Source organism: Scophthalmus maximus, chromosome 15, assembly GCF_022379125.1.
Source record: "Scophthalmus maximus strain ysfricsl-2021 chromosome 15, ASM2237912v1, whole genome shotgun sequence".
NCBI classification, from domain to species: Eukaryota; Metazoa; Chordata; class Actinopteri; order Pleuronectiformes; family Scophthalmidae; genus Scophthalmus; species Scophthalmus maximus.
This window is the reverse complement of record NC_061529.1, coordinates 19,828,810-19,847,776: the sequence shown is the minus strand read 5'-3', so window position 1 is coordinate 19,847,776 and position 18,967 is coordinate 19,828,810. Positions and strand designations below refer to the sequence as shown.

The 18,967-nt window shown below is 38.5% G+C and overlaps 1 pseudogene; it reads right to left on the bottom strand.

The window, feature by feature from the left end:
- Positions 1-277: 277 nt before the first annotated feature.
- Positions 278-7,693, bottom strand: LOC124851040 (annotated as a pseudogene).
- Positions 7,694-18,967: the final 11,274 nt, after the last annotated feature.

Here is an 18,967-nt window from a genome sequence, read left to right as displayed (position 1 = left end):
TGTATGACTGTAAGAGTGGTAGCTTTAATGTATTTGAACAGGTGTTGGACATGGGGAATGGCGAATCTGTTAAAAACTGGATGCTTGGCGGTGGTGACATTCCAGCAGGTGGAAGTGATGCTAGCTCTGTAGCAAACATCAAGACATCCTCTAGGGCCACAGCAGTCGTTTTTTCTGAAAGGAAAAAGTCAATATTGTTATAATAATATTATTATATGGTCTAAAATATATGAGGTGAAAACAGTGGTAAGAGCGGATTTCACTTTTTACAAACACCTTACACACTTAACAAACCTTCACAATCAAGAAGATAATCTGCCCAAAATCCAAGCGTTTCTCCTTCTTTCTGCCGCCTGTTACTTCCGACCAGACTGAGGTCTGGTCTGAACATGTTGTCCATGTCTGCAGCTGTCAAGTTCTTCCTAGTGTGGCACAAGACCGGGGACAACACACTTGAATGTCGCTGGAGTGCGGTTAAAAGTGCAGACTTGCAAGGCCGTCTGTGAATCTATTACGAACAATGCTAAAGTAACAAATACTTTATCCGTTACCATGGTAACTATCCCAGGGTTTAAGATACCTGTATTAGACACACACACACACACACACACACACACTCACAATCTTGTTTGTAGCCACTTGAAATCATTCAAGTGATAAGCAATAACAAATTATGCCAAATCATGGAACTGGAAAGTATTATGACACGTTTGATGAATGAAGGCAGAGAATGTGTCTTGAAAAAATATATTACCTTTGAATAACACTGTGGTTCCTGTGTATAATGTACCATCTAAGGTACTCCTCCACAAGTGAATGCTTCTCGCCTGATGTCTTTACACATCGGAAACAGCCAGCAGTTTGGAAAATGGTGCTGTTTTGCAGAAGTCCATTTTGCAGAGATTCCACCGATTCTGCTTCCTGGACCTGTTAAAAAAAACTTTGTAAGACTAAGTAAAACCCATACCTGACAACCCATCCCTGTCCCTAAAATGGACCTCTTTTATGTTTTTTATTCTATGGTCAGCCAAATGGTGCACTACTCTGAAAACTGGGATCAATTTCTTTTTATTTAAATTATTTCTTTCTGATAGAAGTGGAGATCTGTCTCATTAAAAAATGAAAAACTTCCAGTCTGATCAAGTCAGTAGGGCCTCTGTCAGTCAAGGTCACTTCATACCTGATGCAGAACTCTCCCTATCTCCTCATCTGTAATGTCTTCCACAGTGGCGCTGAAACTGGGCTTCCCTACAATGTGGTTGACAAGGTCCTTTGATAGGAAATGTGGTGCTGGTCCACCGTGTACAATAGACACAGCAATGATCTTCCCTGCTAAGAAATATTAGTCTTCTCTGACAGCTGTTATGCAGAGAACACAAGAATTATAGATTATACTTATAAACGTTTATTCTTTATTTTCCATTCAAACTATTTTAAAGATTCTTTAAGTGCTGGTAGTTAAGTTCTTAGTTCATGATGTATAAACAAATAAATTATTTGATGTGAAGTTAAAATCTGACATGTAACAGATACAGACAAACATATAATACTGTATTGGTTATTTGTATTATACGCTTCTTGAGGCAGAACTAATGTGTTTTGTTCGTAGCCCCCTGGGGCCAAGATCACTGTGGCACCGCACACTTGCAAGGTGCACATTTGTCACATAAGCTAGCAAAACTATTTAAGTTGTGCATATCTGAACATCTTTTTACGACAAGTGGCCAACAAGGTATGTTTATATTAATGTCGAAGCTGAGCGTCATTTTGTGCTCGCTATATTTGCATAATGTGCCGCGATATGTATTGAAATGTTTTGTACTGTATTAGTTCTAACGGCATAACGTGTAAAGCTTGATCGTGTGGATACGATGGAGAGGGAGAGAGGAGACATGACATTAACTCCCGTTGCCCCCCTCACCTGCGGGGTCCCTCAAGGCTCTATACTAGGTCCCATTCTATTTCTGTTGTACATCTTACCCCTAGGGGAAATCCTGGTCAAACACAACATCTCCTTCCACTGCTTTGCCGACGACATCCAGCTGTATCTCCCCCTAAGGGTTGATGGGCAGGCTGCACTCCATCCATTGCTTGACTGTCTGGCTGACATCAAGGCATGGATGGGTGCAAACTTCCTCAACCTCAATGAGAGTAAGACTGAGATCATTGTTTTTGGCAAATCATCAACGGGCTTCTCCACCGATGCCCTGGGCCCTCTCGCCTCTAACATCAGGCCATCTGTCAGAAATCTTGCCGTGATTTTAGACAGTGCCTTCAAGCTCAAGCAGCAGGTCAGTGCAGTAGTTAGGAAAAGCTTTTTCCACCTGAGAACCCTAGCTAAGATCAAATCCTACCTGCCCCAGAGTGATCTAGAGAGAGTCATCCATGCCTTCATAACATTTCAACTGGTATACTGTAACACTCTTTACACCGGCATTGATCAATCACAGCTCCGCCGCCTGCATTTGGTTCAGAACTCAGCCGCCCGACTTCTCACCTGCACAAAAAAGTGCAAACATATCTCCCCGGTCCTCGCATCACTCCACTGGCTCCCCATCCGCTACCGCATTGATTTTAAACTTCTACTGACTGTTTACAAATCCCTCCATGGTCTGGCCCCCACGTACCTGTCTGATCTTCTCCACCACCACATCCCCTCAAGAGCACTACGGTCAGCTGACCAACTGTTGTTGGAAGTGCCCAGGTCCAAGCTAAAAACCAGGGGGGACAGAGCCTTTGCAGTAGCGGCCCCCAGACTCTGGAACTGCCTCCCCCTGCACATCCGTGCAGCCCAGTCTCTGAATATTTTTAAGTCCCATTTAAAGACCCACCTCTTTTCACTAGCCTTCGATTAGTGTCTCCTTTTTTAAGTGCCAGTGCATAGTGTTCCCTGGTTACCTTTTAAATTTTCTTTTTGCTTTACTTTACCTATTGTATTATTATTTGTTTATTGCACTTAAGCACTTTCTTGTGAAGCACTTTGGTGCGGCTCAGCCGTCTGTAAATCCGCTATAGAAATAAATTTGACTTGACTTAAAAGAACCGACCTGTGTCTCTGTTGTCGTGAGAGGAGCAACAGATTCTATGTATGGCCAAAAAGTATAAAATAAAACTTGGAGTCATGTACATGGTTGGTCCCTGTTGCAAACTGCTTCATCTTGCAGAAAGTGGCACTTAATGTACAACAGAAATTTAACATATCAAAAATACATTAATACTAAAGATCATTAAAAAAGGATACATCAACTGCCATGAAGAAAACCCACCTGTAGAGTTGTACACAAGATTACAACTTGGCTGGAGGTCCATCAAAAATAGGGCGATGCTTCAGGTCTTTCATCTACAGCATGAGGAATTCTCGCCTTGGTCCACCAGTGTCTAACCCTTCTTCAAAGGTGCCAGCATCATCAGTGAACCTCACGAACATGTCATTCTTCTCCGAGTAAGTGCTACGCTGAAATCCTCGAACAGCTCCATCCCATATATTGGATCTGGATACATTGAACCTGCTGACTCTTTTGTGGTCAATGGCAAGCCCCAAATTTGCAATTATTTCAGGGGCAGTTGTAGTCCTAAAACAAAAAAGTGGAAAGGTTACTTCAGGTGTAAAAAAGATGTTCCAAGCATAATTTGTAGCAGATTAACTGAACACAAGTGTGAAGAAGGATTCCATCCTTTCAATATTCATAAATTGTACTCCTAACAGTTGATTGTTGACTCCTACAGACACTCTGTAGGCAGTTATTAAAACAATAAGCTACTTTATAATATATTCAAATGGACGTTCTTACAAAAAGACATATCTCCACTGGAGCTAGAATCAATAGATACTGCTTCAGCAAGTAAAATTAGTGTTTCACTATTCTTAATGAAGTGATGTTAATTTTTTTAAGTGACTACTTAGTTTTAGAAAAAGTCCATTATACAAGGAGAGAGGGTGATGGATAATATGCTTATATGACTCACACAGGTTCTTCAGCAGATGCACGATTGGTTCCATCATCAGTTTGCTCTCCATCATCATCATCATTGTCATCATCATCTATGACAATAGGTGCACAAAGTCTGTGTAGTTGCTGCAAAATTAAAAAACATACACAAAATACAAAATTTTATACATGTATATAATACACATGTATGCATACACATGCAAGGGGTGGAAAAAATTAACTGCAGCACCACACAATAGTTCTCTATTGAATGGCAGCCCTGGTATAAATTCCAGCTTTGTGAAATTCACAATATCAAGTAGTGACTCTATGTTCTTTTGGCATTTTAATTCATTTTGATGGAGTTACAAAGTGAAATCCCTTTTTATGTATGGATATATTTTGTCCACCCTTTATAAAGATTAATTTATATAAAACTAAAAAAACTAAAATCAAACCTGTAACAAGTGCTCTTTGTTGTAATACCTCTTTTGGTACTTGGATGGATATCCTCTGGATCCAAATCTATCACCTTAAAAATATATGGGGAAGAAATTATATAAAGTAAATAATATCAATTATTATAAATAAGCTTTTTAATACAGAATTCACTGTCACCGATTCCCCCGTAACAATACCTAGAAAGAAAGATAATCAAGAAAGATTATCTGGAAATTGTCGGAATCTGTAGTTAAGACACCTTTAATGCTTTCAAGTGGTAGAAAGGACTATGGACTAAGTGTTCTGGTCATATAAACTATTAGTGCTTTCAACAAATTATAAATATCATTAAGTCCATGTCATGCAGCGCAAGCAGGCTCTTTCTAAATTACCAGTGCTGTATTTGTAAAGTAGCGTCTGATTTTAGCTGCTTAGCCTATAATTGAAGTTTGCCCCAAATTTCCATATGAAGTGCTACATCACTTGTGCACTTTGATCATTGTGTTGCTGTCCTAATACTTGTAACTGTAGCTGCCAGTAACCTATGAGCATAATAGATAAAGAAAACATTTGTTATAGTTTATTATCTGTTGTACATCATTGATTTGTGATGGTCCCCCAAGACAATATCTGAGAGGGAACAAATCATTAAAAAAATGTGAAAAGTAGCACAACAGATGATTCAGAGAGTCAATTGAGATAGTACAATTCATTAATAACCTCTCAAAACCAAATACACCCATCTAGATATCACAGAACACATACAAGATTGAATGTATATGTCACATTAAGCCACAAGGCAAAGAGAAAAGAGTGGGTTGGATTCCAAGAACTGTATTTACACTATTTTTTTTTTTTTTAAACATTCTTCCACAATGAAATTTGAGACTCAGTTTCTTCACATATATATTGAAAAACCCTGCTCACCAAATATCAGTCACTTTTGGTATTGGACTGCTTTCATGTAGCGGTTCAAATGGCTGAAATAAAGAAAAAAATGCCCCTAAAATCTAATTACATATCAAACTAGCATTATGTTGATGTATTATTCACTTTTTTATTGACTATGGGTGAATGAACTATAACCGTAACAAAAACCTTGCCCCCTTTTTTTTTCAGTCTCCTATAACTTGGGTCAGTTTTGCTCCCGAGTGTGTTTTCTTTAACCCTGCAGATGCACCAACCATGTCCAATTTTCAGTCTCCTTTATGCAGAGTCTCTGTTTTGGCTAATGCCCAGAATGCTTGCTTATGAGTGTGAAAATGCATGTGAGTAAACCTTGTTGGTTGCAATCTTAACCTCTCCGCTACATAGCACTAGAAATTATATAATGCACCTTTGAAATAGATAAGTTGTTTGCTTGATTCTGCAAGGGTGTAACATGCTTTGAGAAGTAGGGGGACAGAGAAGTGGGGGTCTGGGGGTAGATGGGAATTTTTTTTCAATTTGAATCCCATTTCGTGCATTTCTACATAAATTAAGGGACTCCTTTGTAGCGTTCAGTGTTTCCCATAAGATTTTGTGAGACTATGCTGATGGATGTCAGACCCTGTAGGGGGTCCAAGGTCAGGGGTCATGCTCCCCCAGAAGGAAATTCTGTACATTTTATAGTTAAATCCATCAATCTGGTGAAGTTTAATAGCAATTTAGGAGGCTAGATCTTTAAAGAACTTTATATTCTAACAGTAGTAAACAATTGTCTGCTGTAATTCCAGGAAGAGATTATTTCCTGAGGATATTGCAATGTATTAGAAGATTTTTCCTCATATTTCTAAGACCATAATTCTGTATATATTATGATTTTCCTTTAATTACCCAAATCATGTTTTGTGATCCTCAAAGAAATTAAGATAATTTTCAATTATAAACTTTTTTATATAAGGGCAGCAGAGAGGCTACTCTGACTGTACTGGATGTAATGTTAAGTAAATGTTCTCTCCACTGCTGGAGACATCTTACTAAGAAATCTGTCTGTCTGTCACACACTTGTTGTTGACGGGTCCAAGAAAGTGCAGATTTGAATTTGGACATGGTTATGACCATGATACATTTTTAATAAACAGCTGATCTGTGCTCTGAAGCAGCTGAAGCTGGGACTCATTAACGAGAGACGTTGCCAATCACAACAAAAGGCGTGTTGTTCTTCGGTTCAGGGTTCTACCTGAGTCAATCTCCAATGAACTCTGAATAATCAGGTGAACAGCAGCGGGGCTTCAGAGCTCTGAGGACTCAGTCCTGCACAGGGCACTTCACCCCCCCGGATCCAACAATTCCTCTCTTGTCCCTCGGTCAGTCGGATACAGCCCCACGCCTAGCTGTGCAGCCTCATGGGGATCGTCACTCCCCGTGGGTCTCTCTACCCGCCCGGTCGTGCGCGTCCTCGTGCTGGTCCCCCGTTTACCAGAAGACAATGGGGGAGTCGCACACGGGGCACGCGCATACTGAATTTTGAAAAGTGAGGGGGAAATAAATCCATCCGATATGTGGCAATTTGAGTAGACTGGCATTGGCAAATGCATGAGCTCATGCGACCAATAAACAAGAGGGCTTTCCTTAATGGTGTAACTTCATCACAGAAGCAGCATGATATCCGAATTAGATCTTGGCCATTGGCGGCCCAGCTCTCTAAATATTGGCACCTGCCATTAGTTAGAACATGTTGGTCAATGCTTAATAAATGTTAATCAACAAAACACAATTAGTCATCCAAATATGCTTTAAATTACACTCACCAGCATACCAGCCAAGTCAAACTCCGTGGGACATTTAATTACAATCTCTGTGTCAGATTTGGACAGGTTTGAGACTTCTCCAACCGCAAAACACAACAATTCAAGTTATACAAACATTTAAAAACAACATTTTAAAAACACTGTACCAGAAGCCGTTGGTTTTGGCCTGATTTCATTGGGAAAAAAAATTACACCAATTTTGTTTATTCATCAACAACTCCATATGGCTTGCAGTGATTTGAACATGAAAACATTTTTTGTAAACTTAAATTACTGTGTATCTCAAAAAATGACAACTTACCTTCTTCAAACTCCTTCTTTGAGCAGATGTAAATGTTGATGCGTTGATATGGTTTGCCTATTTCTGCCTTATATTCCTAAAATAAAAGGTCTTTCTGTCACAGGGGTATTAATCACTTCAGATCCATCCGGATACAAAAAGATGAAGGGTCCTTCATCTAAGTCTCTGTTGAAGTCTCTCATTTTTTTCACACTTTTCTCAAAAAGACTTTGAGCATCGATGTGACCGACTGTTGTTAAGGAAACCATTTTCCCATGTAGTGGCTTTATACCAACCTTCTGAACAGTCATCAAGCCTAGATTTATCTGCAATAGAGAACATAGGTACTGGTAGGGAGGCTCTTCATTTGGTTTAAAGTAGAGATGTTCCGCAAAGTTGTTTTTATACAATATTTACAACACAAGTTTACGTGTGTTGTGTAAGTGTGTGTGTGCACGTGTGTATGTATATGTGTTTATGCATAATCTTTTCAGATTTGCCTGTGCGTAAGCCTGTGGCTTTATATGTATGTTTGTCTATATGTTTTTCTATCTGTGTGTCAACGTTCATGCGTGTCTGTGGGATCAATGGTCACAAAATTTGGTTTTGTTTCAGCCAATGTTTTACTTCCCAAAAATGTATCCCTTTTACTGAAAATGATGACTGACCGAATTATGTCTTTTGCTGTGCCACCCTGCAATTGCCATTTGCTGATCCCCTTGTGGTGATTCTATTCGTGTTTGCTTAAGTGACGTGCGGACAAAGCACAGCTGGAGCTAGATGTTCACACATTTGATAAAGAAAACTTGATAAAGCAGTCAAAACTTAGCAGCATATACTTTTTAGAAATTATACAGTGGTGCAACTGTATTTTTTTGAGATCCATTATTTTCAGTGTTTGTTTGTATATTGAGGGAATGGGTTAAACAGTTGACTGGGAAGCTTGGCTCCAAACAGTATAAACACAATACCAAACACAATAAGCTAAATGTGAAAATACCATAGTGTGCATGAACAGTTGAGCTGCCTTATGCAGTATGTGATGTCTTATCATTCTAAAACAGATATGTTTTTACTGTCTTGCATAACTTTTTAATGTGTTTGGCAAATTTGAGTTCGGACTCCAGAATAACAACTAGGAATTCAAAATCACAGACTTCCTTTATTCCATCTTAGTTTAATTAGATTTTAGCTTTTGCTTTTCTTCTAATGGAAAAACACATTGACAGTCTTTTTAAGGTTCAAAGATAAATGGTTACTGTTTAGCAATTTCGATATACCCTTTTTTCATTTGTCAATATCTCTGCTGCTAAAGAAAGTGTTTTAGCTGATACATAAATGATTGTGTCGTCGGCATACATCTGACAGTAAGCTACATTACAGCAACAGAACAGGAAATTCAATATCATTTTATGAGTGAACTGACTACAATACATTTCAAACATTTACATATTTTATCTGGAGGATAACTTGATAAAAGCAAAACTATTTTTTTGCAATTACATTGACCCTACTATGGGGCTTAAGTTTAGAAGGTTCAGATTTAAATCGGTTGTCAACAAGTCAACACAAGAGTTGAGTTGGAACAATTTATCACTCTCCCTCTTAGTTATATCAAAACACATGCTTACCTGCACTTTGCATGTTTCCTTTGTCTGCTTTTTAATGCAGGGTTGGGGTTGGGATTGAATGGAGGATTCTGTGATACTACATGGAAGCAAAAATGATTTTTCATTAAGGGCAAATCATGCATTGTGGGGGCATAAATACAAAAAAAGGTAGAAAAATGAAACACATGAGTAGACTACAAAGGGTTTCCTTTTTAGTGGTCTGACCCAATTCTTCCATTAACTATAAATAATTGTTTGGATAAATATCAGAATGCTGTAATGAAAAGGGTTGAAAACAAGTAGTTATCTTTATACTTAACATTCAAAGAGTTATAAACTATGAAACATGACTCCCACAGTACATTTTTATAAAAGCAAATTGTACATTTATAACAGTATAAAAGGAAAGTACCACTTCCCACCGCAACACATTGCTAAATTATCTTTTCTAAATTATCAATGGAGCTTGTGAGCAAAATGAGACCAAAAACAGGTTTTAACCGGCAGAAGTAAGGGCAAAAAAAATTTGAAATTAATTAAGTAATTTTGATTTTGAGTACTTTTTAAGTGAGACCCTTTTTACAATCACTTTAGTCAATGATCAGTCAATCAGAATTTAGCTTACAGGCTGCTTTTATGTTATGTCAAATGTTCAGAAAAAAATTATGGAATTTATACATTACTGTGGTGCGTGTATGAAATAAAATTTTTGTTATATAAATAAAACATTGTTTACTTTTTAACTGAATAACTTGGGTGAGTTGGAATCACATTAACAAGACACCAGGAGCAGTTAACAAACCTGCAGTGGTGCTTGCAAAAGTTTGACAACCTCTGTTCTTAGTGACGGCATCTAATGTATACAGTTTATATTATGTAAATGAAATGCACAAGTATTAACTATCTGTACAACAGAATAAACATACAAAGAATATTTATCAAATCCATAATTCACAACATTGTTTGTATTTTTTCGAGCATTACTAATTTTTTGTGGGGTCACCTCACGGCAAGAAGGTTTCTATTATGGGAGCTATGGTCATAGGAGCAGCCTGTGAGAGTTATTTGTAAACTTTCATACAGTATGTGGAATTGCTCTTTCAACTTGAATTTTAACAGGGCCTATTTGTCTAGTGTGAGATCATATTGAGGGCTGCATGGTGGTGTAGTGGTTAGCGCTGTCACCTCAGAGCAAGAAAGTTCTGGTTTCGAGTCCTGGTTCAAACCAACCAGGGCCTTTCTGAGTTTGCATGTTCTCCCCGTGTATGCGTGGGTTCTCTCCGGGTTCTCTGGCTTCCTCCCACAGTCCAAAGACATGCAGAATTGGATTAGGTTAAAAATAACGGCTCTTTAACTTACGAGGTCCACCATCTATGTCTCCACTCTCCAGTAACTTGAACGGTGGTTGCTGCCGCTGCTCCTGTTATCAGTGCTGCTAACAACATTAGGCATTTCAACCAGGGTCGCATCTTACGGCTCTTCTTTGGAGGAGGCCGGTCGTGAAACAGATATAGCTCTGAGCCTACGTAACAGTTACGTTAGCTTGTACAGTGTCCTATACTGTAGCTAACTTGGTATTGGCTATTACATGTACAAGCTACCTTAAAGTTATGTCGGCTACACAGTTCAAGAAAATTAACTGTTTTCACCAAAAACAAAGCAGATTATTACCTGTCCAAAAGAAATAGGGCCACCACATCATCAGTTTTCAACCCAGTGTTGAAGAGCCACACTGATGTTTACTCTGGTTTTACCCGTTATAGTATCAAACCTCTTTTTGTTCGTAGCAATCTCAAATACTATCTTTCTTTTGCGATCGAAAACTATTTCTCTGCCATTCTGCAACTCGTCTTTTCTTTTAGTATAGTTTTAGCAACTTGCCTGCTAGCAGTAGCTGTAGCTACAGCTTCAGCCTTGATTGTTTGCCTTGTAGTAGACTGGTCACGTGCCCCAATGTGTGGTGCACAAGCTTAGTGCGCGCATGCATTTAATTTACTTATTGCTATCGGTATGTTATGAGAATTTCAAGTTATATAACGTGCTTCTTAAAAAATGGCCTTCCCTACCTTTGATTTCAGTTTAGCTCTAGCTTTTTTATAACCTTTATCCTGTGCAACAAAACCTTTGATTAAATGACATCTGTCCCAGCAAGGCAGGCAATGTCAGAGATTTAAATTTGTCCTGATCCTAATCCCCCGTGTTGTATTGTGTTCGTTGTATGTGTGCGTTAGACTTAGCCCTCTACCTTTTGGCCCTTACACTGCCCTTTTAAATGTTTTGAAACAAAACATCACATTAAAAGTAAGATAACAAATCAGTGACCAATGAAATGTGGGCCTGAAGTGGTTTGACCATTTGTCGAGGGGTGGGGCAGTCCCTCCAGGAACCAAAGCTAGAAGGGACACAGTGCCAGCAAAAGGCAAGATCAATTTAACTTTTTATCATGGATGGAGATGTATCCGGATTGCATAATCATCACCATCATCAATATTTTTGCTGTACTATTTACTATTACTCACATGAAATGGATACAGGAACATTTTAGGAGCGGAGGGAATGTGATCGAGCAGTTAGGCTCATTCCCTCTGACAGTGAGGCTTTGGAGGGTGACAGTAAAGAAGACTGGACCCCATAATCAGTATTGGGGGACAGTTATGAGGTCAGGGGTCAGACAGTAGAATAACATACAGTCAGCCTTCTCAGTAATTATACTGGAGCACACCCAGCCACCATGGTTGACAGGTCGGATGGCAAGCAAAAGGAGATCATCAAAGTCCCCTGCCCTGCAGTGGTGAGTACAATATGAATATGGGTGGGTTGGAACTGCTGGACTCTCTCATTGCACTATATTGCAACAAAATCAGTTTGAAAAGTGGCACCAAAGGCTGATCTTCATCTTCATCAACAAGACCACAGTGACTGAATGGCTGCTCTACAGGAGAGATTGCAACAGCAATAGACAAGAGAAGAGAGGAACAAATTAAGCTTTAGACATTCATGTTGTATATCGCAGAAAGCCTGTGCTAAAATAGTACGAATCTGGAGTGCAAGAGAGATCATCTAGTTCCACAATTGGGGTTTATAAAAGGAAGAAGAGTAGAGGACCCGTTATACCCATTCCATTCCTTGATGTGTGCCTGGACACCACAGCTCACTGGATCGTCATGGATGAAAAAAGGGGAGATGCAACATACCAGGATGCAAAGGAACACAAAAATAGGATGCTGAAAATAGGATGTCCACCTCTGTTTAACATGCAACTCATTCCTGAGGTTCCAAACAGAAAAGTACAGTGTGCTTTGTAAAAGAAGAGGAAAAACTGATTCAATCAGAAGCACACATTCAGAAACAGATTGATAAACCATTTGTTTGATGAAATAACATTAACCTAAATTTATTTTGCTTGTTTTGTTCCTCATACCACTGATTATATATTATACAAAACCTTGCCATTTTAGGACCCTCATAGTACCAGATAAAACAATATTGGGGGGGGGGGGTCCTGGGGGGCCCATTTTATGATTGATATATTATCAGGGACCCCCAAGCTCCCCAAAATTGGGTAGAAATATTTTTTTCCGCTTAAAATCAAAAGTCATGCCATAGAGGCTAGGGTTTAGGAAGTAGCAGTTATGGTTAGAGTAAGTCTCAGGAAATGAATGAAAGTTAATGAAACATCCTCCGAAGTCATGGTGACACAACATTGTGCGTGTGTGATTCAAATGGAGATTCAAAGAACACTGACACGCAACTGACCAGCTCAAAGTCAGTTGACACCCTGTTATAATTTTAACATCACAGACTACTTGGTAATAAACCTCTTTACATGGCATTGTGTATTTGTATATGGAGGTTTCAGGTGTTATTGTAGATGTGTGTACAACTCCCAATCTCCCTCTCTCTTTCCCTCTCTCCTCCCCCTTCACCCACTCATTAAGCTGCAGTGCACAGCAACAGCTTGCATCCTCTGCACATATATACACACGGAATAGTCAGCTGTTTTTGCAGCAGCTTCATCCTCTTACACACCGCAAACACAACTTTCAACTCTTTGCTTTGAAGGGCTTGGTTGTTTGGATTTTGCATGGATGGTCCTTATTGCTACGACAGAGAGTAACAGGAGTCTGCAGGCTCAAGAGCATAAGGTAAAACTGGACAATGCTTATATTTATTCTGTGAGAAACTACAACTGAACAAACACAAGACATTGAGCAATAATATTGAAGAAATTGTAATTTTGTTATGATCTATATTTAAAATGTTTCCTTCTTTCAGGGAATGAAGATTGATTTCAATCTCCAACCCTGACTCCAAAAAGTATGTATATTTACAACAAATTTGCAACAGGAAAGAATTTTAAAGGAAATTATTCAATTTTTACAGGACATTTGCGAGCAAGATAAGGAAATGTTTTTAATGATAACAAAGCTACTTACTGAACATAACAGCTGAAAAAATTCACTGAAATCATTTCATTTGTTGTGCTAAAGCAAACGTGTTATGAATTTATCATTCCCCTTGTCACACGGACCTTCAGATACATTCCTAATGGAGGTCTCACAGGAGAGATGGGTTACAAAATCCTAAAGTCCCCTGTGGAAGTCCTTTGTGCAAATGTTCTAAAATGTACCTTTGTTCTAAAAAGGTATCAACTCCAATCAAACTGATATGAAAGTAAATCTTTGTACTACTGACTGCCATTTATCAACCTTCATATGATTTACCAGCCAGGCAGTTTCTTTTTACTGTTAAATATACAGCTTTGGAATAAATTAAAAGACCACTGCACTATTATCAGTTTCTCTGATGTTACTATTTATGGGCATGTGTTTGAGTAAAATGAACAGTTTTGTTTCATTTTCTATCAACTACTGACAACATTTCTCCCAAATTCCAAATCAAATTTTGTCATTTAGAGCATTTATTTGCAGAAAATGACAAATGGTCAAAATAACAAAAGAGATGCAGTGTTTTCAGACCTCAAATAATGCAAAGAAAACAAGTTCATATTCATTTATAAACAACACAATACCAAGGTTTTAACTTAAGAAGAGTTCAGAAATCAATATTTGTTGGAATAACCCTGATTGTCAATCACAGCTTTCATGCGTCTTGACATGCTCTCCACCAGTCTTTCACATTGCTCTTGGGTGACTTTATGCCACTCCTGGTGCAAAAATTCAAGAAGCTCAGCTTTGTTTGATGGCTTGTAACCATCCATCTTCCTCTTGTTGTCCCCAATGTCTGCTGCTTGACTTTGTTCTTATGAACTGCTGTCTTCGAAATTTTAAGGATGGAAGCAACCTGACGGTAACTGTATCGCTCTGCCGGTAAAGCCAGAATTGAACCCTTCTTTTCCTCACTGAAAACTTTTCTTTTTAACTCTTTTGGCATGGTCAATAGTTATTTTTTGATTCCAATTACTTTTGAGGTATTACTAGCACTGTTTTTGCCATCCAGCATGTCCTATTGCAAGAGGATAGTGATGACCGCAGCGGTGGTTTTTATACTTTTCCTAATTGAATAAGATTTGGTTCAGGTGATCACCTAATCAGTACCTCATAAAGTAGAATGAGGTGTGCTTGTGTTGGAATTCAACAGACACTGGAATGGAATGGCTGTCAAACATTTAGAGATGCGGATTTCAGAAAAATAAGCAGTGGTCTCTTAATTTATTCCAGAGCTGTATACGTTACTGTATTTAAGATGGACAACTCGTCTCCACTGCTTCAGATTGTACAAACATTAAGCTAAACTATCCCAGATACGGGTGTCAATGCATCCGTGCAAGTTGGCTGAAGCCCTTCCTACTGTCTAAAGTGACAGGTCTTTGAGAAAAATGTGTGTACATTTTTAAGGGCTGGGGTTATGACCTTTAATGCAGCCAGCCCCAAGGGGGTGATCCAGAAGATTTGGCTGTCATGTCATCCATCTTTATAAACAGTCTAGAGTTTAGACTAGCTCAGCACAAAAACAAGGTGAATGAGGAAACAGATTAAAAAATGCACTTAATAGCAACTGTCTCATTCACATAGTACATCTTTGTTGTTTGACCATTAACATGAATGTAAATATAATAATTTGTGATTTGAGAGACCCAGCAGGAGCATTAAATGTATTTATCTAGAACCTTGTTGCAGTGTTTACATCTGTAAGCCCAGGCTTCCACATTAAAGCAGGTTTTTGTCTCTGCATTGGCCGGATTGTACAATACCAGACAATCTGTAATGACAAGCCTTAAGGAATTACCACACAGTCACTGTTGTTCATAGAGAAAGAGCTCTATGTGCTGTACAATCGTCATCTTTACATTTCTGTTTGTGTACAGATTTCACATAATAATTAGCGATTTTTAGAGATGTTGGACGGTGTTTTGTTGAACATGGACCTGTTTCCAGTCCTTTGGTTAGTCAGTCAGAAGATGCACACATTCAATGATACAAATTCTAAAAAGATTAGGAAACATCATAAAACATGCAAGAGCAGTATTAAGTGCAAGAACATGTATTCATACAGAAAAAGAAATGAGAACAATGTATGTGCTACATTGTGAAGAGTGATGAGTGAAGAGAAAAGAATAATAAGCTCAAGAGTTTTAGTGTTGTATAGGCTTTGGGTTCAACAGTGTATAATCGCCAACAAAGATTAAAGGTTGACCCTTGACATAGAGCATAATCAGACTATCTGCTCTGCTGCTGACATGAAATCCTTTTTCATGCTTAAGATTAAATGGGCAGAACAGCCAGTGTAAGAAATCAGGTCAGCATTTTTTAGTGGATGAGCCATACCTAAAATGTGTGCCTTGAATTTGATTTGCTTGATTAGGAAGAGAAAAACCACAAAATTAATTTAGCTACAGTTTCTTTGTCTGAATACACTGAAATATTTTACAAATGATTAATCTCTAAATAATTACTATGAAACAGGTGTCCAGTTAAACAAGAATCTATAGAGGGGATTGTCATGTCATTGATTGGCATTTACAGTAGATTAGCATTACGCCCTCGCACTAGAGTTGAAAGTGACCACTTTCGCCTACACCTGTGTTTGATCTTCCCCAATGGGAGGTTAGTGTTAAAATTTCTATGGTCTGTCACTGCAAGTGGCATGTTTTACATAAAATTAGTCCTGTGGTCCTTTTTTTGTATAAAAATGATGATAATTGAGGATATTGATTATTGTGAGTAAATATTAACATGAAAATTAACTGGGATGAATAGGGATTGGAGTCATTTGTCGAATAGTTTTTGGGAATATTATGTCAAATATTATTGGTACAGAAGTGTTATATTTGTTATCAATGCGCGACATAAAAATGTCCAAAAATGTGTATTTGTGCCTGTACATCTGTTTACATGAATTCATAATTGTAAATAGGATAGCTGTGACAACTTCAAACCTTATAAAAATCTACACTTATTCAATATAGGGCGATTAAATGTGGATTATTCAACATTAGGTCACTTCCATCTAAATCTTTGTTTGTGAATGATCTCATAACTGATTATCATTTTGATTCATTCTGTATGACTGAAACCTGGCTACAGCCAGAAGAATATGTTAGTTTAAATTAATCAACACCTTCGACTTATAATAGTATTCATGTTCCTCGGACCACAGGCCGAGGGGTAGCAGCAATTTTCCAATCAGACTTATTAATTAACCCCCGACCCAAACATAGCTTTAACTCATTGAAAGCCTTACTATAAGCCTCATACACCCAAGCCTGATATCACAAAAAACAGTTTTAATAGTTGTAATATACTGTACTTGGCCCTTGCTCAGAATTTGTTATCTGAATTTTAATTTTTTTTTTATCTGAGTTGGTGCTTACCACATATAAAGTCATTATAGTGGGTGATTCTCATTCTGACATACGACATAGAAATTGAAAATCTAATAATATTTCCTCGAAACCCTCCGTTATATCATTTCTTAGTCACATTTAAATTTCTCAATTATTGACTACACTGAATTCTGACGAATATTCTATTACAGCAGGTGTCTATCAGAAAACACTGAACATGTGTCAGTACAGTGCAGGATCTTGTTTATAGTAGAGCATTCTCATTGAGTACCACACTCTACACTGCCCCCCCCTGAAAAAGAAGAAAGTCAAACAGAGGAGGATACAATGGTAAATGGACTGTATTTATATAGCACTTTTGTAGTCACATTGGCCATTCAAAGCGCTTTACAGGAAAGTCACATTCATACATTCATACAGCGCTGCTATTTACCGCACATTTTTCTGTCACATTCATACACTGTTGGAAGAGCTGTCAGAGGCAATTTAGGGTTAAGTGTCTTGCCCAAGGATGGAATGTGGACTGGCGGAATTTGGGATTGAATTGACAACCTTCGGGTTGGTGGACGAACGACTCTACCTCCTGAGCCACAGCCGCCCAAATGCACAGTTCATGCATGGTGCATGGTACTGTAGTGCCTCACAAAATGGAGGACTTGACAATTTGGTCCTTTGTTCCAAGACAAAGCAAAAAACTGGAAAACTCTGATTCCCAGAATAATTCACTTATCACAACTTGGCTGTGAACTCTCCTCCAAGCTCCAGCTGACATTGGTCACCGTGTGTCCCAGACCACAGGGATGTCAACAGGCTATAAAACCCTCTTTCCTCATGCCTCCCTGAGAAATCACTGCTCTTTTATGACCCTGATCTCCATGCAGCCCTGCCTAAGCAGACTGCTACAACTTCCAAAAGGCAGTGACGCGAAAGCCTGCCAAAGTACCAAACAAGGCTGGAAAGTCCGGTTGCACATCAGTAGCAGACACATGGTCTTGTCAAATGATCGAAGCTCAAGAGACACCAAGCAGAGTTAGTGTTGAGTTGCCAACGTTGCCGAACTAATACATGGCCCAAATACGCGCGAAAAAAAAGTGCTGACTGGCGGAAAACTGAAGCGGTGAAAAATACATCCTTCAGCATATCCTTTGCATACCTTTTTTTAGGTAAGCATTTTTTAAAAAGTGGGAAAAATACGTTTTCGGTGGTCCCCTCTGCAACAGTGGGACTTAAGCTACTTTTATTTCTCCTCCAAACTCCGTTAAATGACATTGCTGATCACCATCTCCATAAGCTAACATATTAACTATGCATAAGTAATTCATACAACCTTCAAAACCACTGAACAATCCCTTCAACAACAAATATTCAATTCATACAAAAGTTTGTCATGGAGTTCCACAAGATTCTGTGCTGGGACTGATACTTTTCACTTCATATATGCTTCCTTTAGGCAATATTATTAAAAAAACACCACATACATTTCCACTATTATGCAGATGATACCCAGCTGTACTTATCCATAAAGCCAGATGAACTAATCAGGTAGAAAAACTTCAGGATTGTCTTAAAGACATAAAGACCTGGATGACCTATAATTTCTTATTTGTATATTCAGACAAAATTGAGGTCATTGTACTTGGCCCTAAACACCTCAGAGAAACATTATCTAAGCATATACGTTACTTTGGATGGCATTGCTTTGTCCTCCAGCTCTATTGTGAGGAACCTTGGAGTTATCTTTGACCATGACTTGTCCTTTGACGCACATTAAACAAGTTTCTCGGACAGCCTTCTTTCACCTACGCAATATCAAGAACATTAGAAACATTGTATCTCAAAAGGATGCTGAAAAACGAGTCCATGCAATTGTCACTTCCAGACTGGACTGCTGAAATTCCTTTCTGCTAGGATGCCCCAATAAGTCTGTGAAAAGCCTCCAGTTAATCCAAAATGCTGCAGCACGAGTTCTAACAGGAACTACAAGTACATAGTTTCATATTTTCCTGATAGGCCCTCTGTCTTACAACCTCTTCTCTGAGCTCCAGAGCTGCAGGATCAAAATCCGTCATCAGTATTATTATAATTAATTACAACATAATTGCATCCATTTCAATCCAAGTGTCTGTATTATTTTTCAATTCAATTCAATTCAATTTTATTTGTATGGC